Here is a 7,545-nt window from a genome sequence, read left to right as displayed (position 1 = left end):
TACCGGCACATCGAATAGGTGATCGTTACAATGAAGGCACCATGTGAATTTGCATGGTAATTCACACCCGCTTTGTGATCCTCGGTATCACAGTCACAAACAAGAGGGGCATATCGAGATTTAAACATGCTATTGAATAGTTTCAATGAATCTCATCCGAACCTAGGAATTCTCAATACATTTAGGACTTAAAGTTATGTTTTATGGTGGAGAATTAGTGAATCGTCATTCACTTACCTTCATATTATTTGCATGTTGGATTACGGAATCCCTTTTCTAATATGTAAATATTGTTGTTGGATCCTAGCCCTAATTTGTCTTATTGGGTGATAATTAGGGATTCATATTCTAATCTATCTTTTTTCCTTTCTATTTGTAGATGTCGAACGCAAACAACGCTGCTGCTAGTTCTTTCACATTGATGAGCCTTTGTCAAAAGGTCAATTTCGATGGGACGAACTTTAGCGAATGGATAAGATACATTCGCACCATTGCTCGCTATGAGGATAAGGAGTATGTCCTCGATGAGAAGCTCGAGAAAATTAACCCTGAAATTGCTACTCCGGCTGAAATGACCGCTTTTGAAACTCATGAGCGCGATGCAACGAAGGTACATTGCATCATGATAGCCACTATGAACTCCGAATTCCAAAAGTCCTATGAGGACATGTACCCGTACGAGATGCATCAAGACTTTCACTAACATGATTTCCGCTAAGATGGGTCATGGAGAATCTCTTACCGTGCACCTGCAAAAGATGCAAAGGTATGTTGACCGCCTTCGCAAGTTGAATGTTGACTTTGGGGAAGACTTGGCGATCGACATGGTGCTTCACTCTTTGCCTCCGAGTTACAATCAATTTAGGATGACCTACCACATGAACAAAGAGGAGGTCCTAAGCAAATTCCAAGGTCTCTTGAGGGTTGCTGAGAGCAACTTCAAGGACAAGTCTGTTGCACCAACTCCCAATCCACCCGCTGCTCCTGTCTTGGCCATTGGACAAGGAAAGGGAAAGAAGAGGAATGCTTCGTCTAAGAACTATCGCAAGGTTAAAGCCCGAGATGGTGCCTCTTCTAGTGGGACCAAAGTTGATCCTGCTAAACCCTGCCCTAACCCAAAGGAGGCAGAGTGCCACCATTGCCACAAGATAGGACATTGGAAGAGAAGCTGCCCAGAGTACCTGCAAGCCATCAAGGAAGGAAAGATCAAGCCATCTTTCGCAGGTATATACACAATTAAATCTAACGAATCATCTCATGCTATTTCTTGGGTTCTTGATACCGGTTGTGGTTGCCACATTTGTTCTAATGTGTAGGGACTAAGAAGAAATAGGGATGTGGAGGCTAGAAGAATAAATCTAATCATGGGGAACAGAAGATCGTCGCCTGTGACCAAGATTGGAGTGTATTCTTTAGTGCTTAGGAATGGTTTAAGTTTAGATTTGAAAAATTGTTGCTATTCGCCAGAAATGGCTAGAAACATCATTTCATTTCATGGTTTGTTTACACAAGGTTTTAGATTTTCTTTTAATAATGAGAATGGTTCTATTTTAGCTTATCTAAATGGTGTCTTTTATTTTGAAGCTATACCATGTAATGGAATATATGAAACTGTTATGATTGTTGATAACTTAGGAAATGATGTTTTGAACATAGATTCTTCCAATAGTATGGATAAAGCATCCTTGTGGCATTGTCGTCTTGGACATGTCAACAAGAAACGCATAGCCCAACTCCAAAAGGATGGAGTGTTGGAGTCATTCGACCTTAGGGAAGATGACACATGTGAATCTTGTTTGCTTGGAAAGATGACTAAGTCACCCTTCACAAGTACGTGTGAAAGGGGTGAGGGTCTATTGGACCTAATACATACCGATGTATGTGGACTGTTTAGATCAACCACGAAGGATGGGAACCGCTTCTACGTGACTTTTACCGATGACTATAGTAGATATGGGTATATCTATTTAATCAAGCAAAAGTCAGAAACTTTTGAAAAGTTCAAAGAGTTCAAGAATGAAGTGGAGAATCAATTGGGCAGGAAAATCAAGATGCTTCGATCCGATCGAGGAGGAGAGTACCTAAGTCTTGAATTCCATGATTATCTCAAGGAGTGTGGAATAGTTTCACAATTGACGCCACCTAGGACACCACAATTGAATGGTGTGGCAGAAAGGCATAATCGAACCTTATTGGATATGGTTCGCTCTATGATGAGTCGTGCTTCACTACCTATCTCTTTTTGGGGGTATGCCTTAGAGACTGCCGCCCATATCCTTAACCGAGTCCCTACTAAGAAGGTTGCTAAAACACCTCACGAGATGTGGACAGGGAAAGCTCCCTTGTTAGCACATATCAAGGTTTGGGGTTGCGAGGCTTTCGTAAGACGAGATACTCACGACAAGCTCGAACCTTGTAGTGAGCGATGTATTTTCATCGGCTACCCGCATAAATCCTTTGGATATCTCTTCTACAAACCGAAGGATAATGTTGTCTTTGTTGCGAGGAGAGGGGTTTTCCGAGAGCGAGAAATCATAAGCCAAGGAGACATTGGGAGGCAAATCGAGCTTGAAGAGATTCAAGAGTCGATAGATGAAGGAACCTCTACCGCTGGCACTCAACACGAGGAGGAAACTCTGGTTGAACCGATTGACGAATCCTTACCTCTTAGACGTTCCGAAAGAGTTAGAGTTCAACCCCAGTTTTATGGTTTTCATATTACTACCGAAGGGGACACGTATATTAGTGATGGTACACTAATAAACCTTGATGAACCTAATAACTATAAGGAAGCCATGGCAGGCCCGTAGTCTGGAAAATGGAAAGAGGCAATGGATAGCGAGATCCAATCCATGTATGATAACCAAGTTTGGAATTTGGTTGATAATGTACCCGGACGTAAGACCGTTGGGTGCAAATGGATCTTCAAGAAGAAGACCGACGTGGATGGAAACGTACACACATATAAAGTGCGATTGGTTGCGAAGGGCTTTACTCAAACTCCCGGAGTTGACTATGATGAGACCTTCTCACCAGTTGCGAAGATAAAATCTATTAGAGTGATGCTAGCGATTGCCGCATTTCATGATTATGAGATTTGGCAAATGGATGTCAAGACCGCTTTCCTTAATGGGAAGTTGGCTGAGGATGTTTACATGGCTCAGCCAGAGGGTTTTGTGGATCCGAAGCATCCGAATAGAGTGTGTAAGCTTGAGAAGTCCATTTATGGACTTAAGCAAGCATCTCGCAGATGGAATCTTTGCTTCGATGAGAAAGTCAAAGAGTTTGGATTTGTACGAAGCGAAGATGAATCATGTGTATATGTCAAAGCCAGTGGGAGTATAGTAAGCTTCCTCGTTTATATGTTGATGACATATTACTCATAGGAAACGACATCCCGACTCTGCAGGAAGTTAAGTCCTGGCTCGGGAAGTGCTTCGCTATGAAGGATCTCGGAGAGGCTTCTTACATTTTGGGAATAAGGATAGTAAGAGAGAGAAGTAAGAGACTAATAGGACTTAGTCAGAACACTTACTTAGAGAAGGTAATAAAACGTTTTAGTATGGAAAACTCGAAGAAGGGAGAATTACCGATACAAAGTAATGCCAAGTTGAGTAAGACTCAAAGTCCGAGTACCGAAGCTGAAATAGCAGACATGAGCCGAGTACCATATGCTTCTACAGTTGGCTCAATCATGTACGCTATGACTTGTACTCGCCCTGATGTAGCCTTTGCTTTGAGCATGGTTAGCAGATATCAAGGGAATCCTGGCAAAGCCCATTGGATTGCGGTGAAGAATATCCTTAAGTACCTTCGGAGGACGAAGGAATGGTTCTTAGTCCTCGGAGGGAGTGATGACTTGACCATGGAGATTTTCTGTGATAATGAAGGAGCGGTTGCCTTGACCAAGGAACCGAGGGATCATGGTAGATCTAGACATATCGATAGAAAATATCACTTTATTAGACATCGTGTAGAAGAAGGACAACTCGTAGTGAAGAGGATATCATCAGAAGATAACCCAAGAGATCCGCTTACGAAGGGACTGAGTAGGGTTAAGCACTTGCAGCATGCTAGGAGTATTGGGCTGAAGGATGATATTAGCATAGATTAGATAGTCTTAGAAACGTGTAATAGATAAATGTAATTAACATTTGATGATTAAATAAAGGAGTTTTATTTATGAGTAATGTTACTGTCTTATGTTAAATGTTTAACTATTGTTTCACTTTGCATGTTTTGACTTCCAGAATAATTGAGTTTATTAAGAATAATCGAACTATTCAAATTGTCCACAATCGTTCATATGTTGGAAGTAGATATGAATGAAGATTGTTGTGAATTGGTGCGTAGATTGTCTAAATGGTATTATACATAGCAAAGGGTTGTTGCGACGTTCATGAGTGCTTATGAACTGGTTTTGAGCATTGGAACAAACCCGTGCTTGCTGGAATCACCTTATGGAATATGATATAAAAGGGTGATCGCAAGACGATAATATCATATAGTCTTAAAACCTAGATATATGGTTTGTTATTTGTTAATTGATTGTACATTGATAATGCGAAAACGCATCAGTAACTCGGTGTTATAAAACACATTGTTGTGTATAGTTGATTAATGAATAAGTAAATGCAAATAAGTCGAAGTTTATCTGTAACTTTTATCCTAAGAAGGTAAAAGCGATATCTCGGCCGATCGATGATTTGATTTGACTTATGTGCCGGGCCCGGTCAGAACTGAATTGATGTGTTCGATTAAGTTCTATGTCAAATAAATCGGAGATCGAGAAACCTAAATGCTTGACTAATCATTCCATAGAATTGTCAGCATGATATCTAAAAGAGGACTGTACGATCCCTTATCTAAAGGACAAGATTGATTAGATCAGAGTTTGACAGCGTCTTTGAGAGCTACGATTGCAAATCGAATTGTACTTGTGCATATAGTTACTAGACTTATCCAAGTGGGAGACTGTTGGAATAGTGTCTAAGGCTGCAACTATATTAGGCAAGTATTTGAACCCGATTGTGCATGGTCCTTTTGGGTTGCCTTCACCATAGCAACTTGATAGGATGATTTATTATGAGAGAATAAATATTATTAATATATTATGAGAATAATATAAGGAATAATAATATTGTTATTTGATTAATATAAGTCATAAATTAATTAGTATTAATTTGGTGACTTAAAGAGATTAATTAAATAAGAGGGTATAAACTGTCAATTGTTTGATAGTTACACTTTAGACTGTAAATCCTTAAGGGACAAGGGATGGACGGATTCTAGGGCTTAGGATAGCTCAAAATCGTCCAAGGCTTATCTAAGGTAAGGATTTGGATTGCTTTAAGGAAAGATTATCCAACTAGGGTTTAAAGGTGAAACCGTAAGGAGTCTACAAGTATAAATAGACCCCTTAAGCAAGGGAAATCGGCATCTCACCTAAAGTAGAGTACCCCTGGCCGATTTCCTCCAAACCTCTCTCTCAAATCATCCTCTTAGGTAGTTGGTGTTTGTAAGCCATTAGAGGAGTGACAATTGTGACTCTAGAGCTCCAAGACAACAAGATCAATCAAGAGATTCAAAGGTAAACTTCTAGATCTGATTTTGTATTGTTCTTATACCTAATTAGTCATTATATGTCTTGGATTCAAAGCATGTTTAATTAGAAAGCCTAGATCCAAGCATTAGGGTTTTGCATGCGCACATAGGAAAGTTCTTATGGCTAAATCCCATCACTATACATGTAAATACTGATGGGTTTTGGTCATAAGACATCCTATGTGCTCATACAAACCCTAATGCTTGGATCTAGGTTTCTCTATTGTACATGCTTTGAATCCAAGACTATAAACCCTAATTCTAGCATACAAGTAATCATATTAGATATTAGAATAGGTTCATAATGTTACCTTGATTGTTATGTAGCAATAACAATCCCAAATCTCCTTGTATTGACTTTGGAAGGCTTAGAGTCACAAGTGTCACTCCTCTAATGGCTCACAAACACCATAAGCAAGAGGATGAAGAGGAGAGAGGATGGAGGCTGCCCAAAATGTGTTCTAACCCTAGAAAAGAAGTTCCCACCATTTTTGAGCCTTAAGGGTTCTATATATAGTGAGGCAATTTAGGGTTATCAACAAGGAAACCCTAATTTGGATGCTTAAGCCCTAAGCAACCCATGGAGCCCTTTAATCAAACCATTGGACGATTTCCTTATGGGCTTCCCCCATAGAATTCGTCCACCTTATAATAAAAGGCAATCCATGGCCCAAATTGCAATTATCTTATAATTACAGTTCCAGTCCCTTAAGTTTAATTAATCTCTTTTAGTCACAAAACTAATTACCAATTAATTATTGACTAATATTAATTAAACAATATGATTTCTCCTTTAATATATTATTCTCATAATATATTAATAAATCATATTTAATCCTTTCTCTCCATAATTCATCCTATCAAGTTGCTTTGGTGAAGGCAACCCAAAAGGACCATGCACCATTGGGTCAAGTACATACTAAAATAGTTATGGACTTAGACACTAATCCAACAGTCTCCCACTTGGATAAGTCTAATAACTATTCTGCGTATGACTTCAGATCCTGATCTGCAATCGTAGCTTTCCAAAGCCGCTGTCAACTCTGATCCTATCAGATACGCGTGTCCTTAGATAAGGGATCATATATTACTCCATTCTAGATATCATATGAGATATGATTTCAAATCATTCTCTTTGTACTATATCTCGATTTCTGATTTATGACGACAGACTAATTGAACAAATCAAATTAGCCCTAGCCCGGCCGAGCATTTACGTTTGTCATCACTAAACCATCGAGGGGCCCAAAGATATCGCTTTTATCCTACTTTGGATAAAAGGAACGGATAACTTTGATACAATGCTTGCTTGCACTCACTAACCAAATCACACACAACAATATGTTTTATAACACCAAGTTACTAGTACGTTTACATATTATCAATGTGCAACCGATTCGCAAGATACAACTCACACATCTCGGTTTCAAGAATATAAGATGTTATCGTCTCACCAATCACTCGTGATACAATCCATGGAGTGATCCAAGTGAGCGTGGGTTTAATCCAATGCTCAAATCATATTCGTAAGCACTCATGAACGTTGCAGAAAACATTTGCTTATGTCTAATACTTTTCTAGACATTCCACACATCAATTCACGACAGTCTTCATTCATATCTACTTCCAACATATGAACGACTGTGGCCCGTTTGAATAATTCGATTATTCTTAATAAACTCAATTATTCTGGAAGTCAAAACATGCAAATGTGAAACACAAGAATAATACTAATCCCATATGGCCTCAAACCTTTGAGTATAAATAAAACACCTTTTATTTATCACCATATCGATTACTCATTATTTGTCGTTTCAGGTAATCAACTTCTTATTTGAATTACAACACTTGTCCCATGCTCCTAGCATGCACACAATGTTTACCTATGGTTCTTACTTTGTGAAATAGATCACATTGGACACATTTCCAATCATTCTCATT

This window comes from Lactuca sativa, chromosome 6 (assembly GCF_002870075.4).
Source record: "Lactuca sativa cultivar Salinas chromosome 6, Lsat_Salinas_v11, whole genome shotgun sequence".
Classification (NCBI taxonomy): Eukaryota; Viridiplantae; Streptophyta; class Magnoliopsida; order Asterales; family Asteraceae; genus Lactuca; species Lactuca sativa.
Note: the sequence above shows the minus strand (reverse complement) of the source record.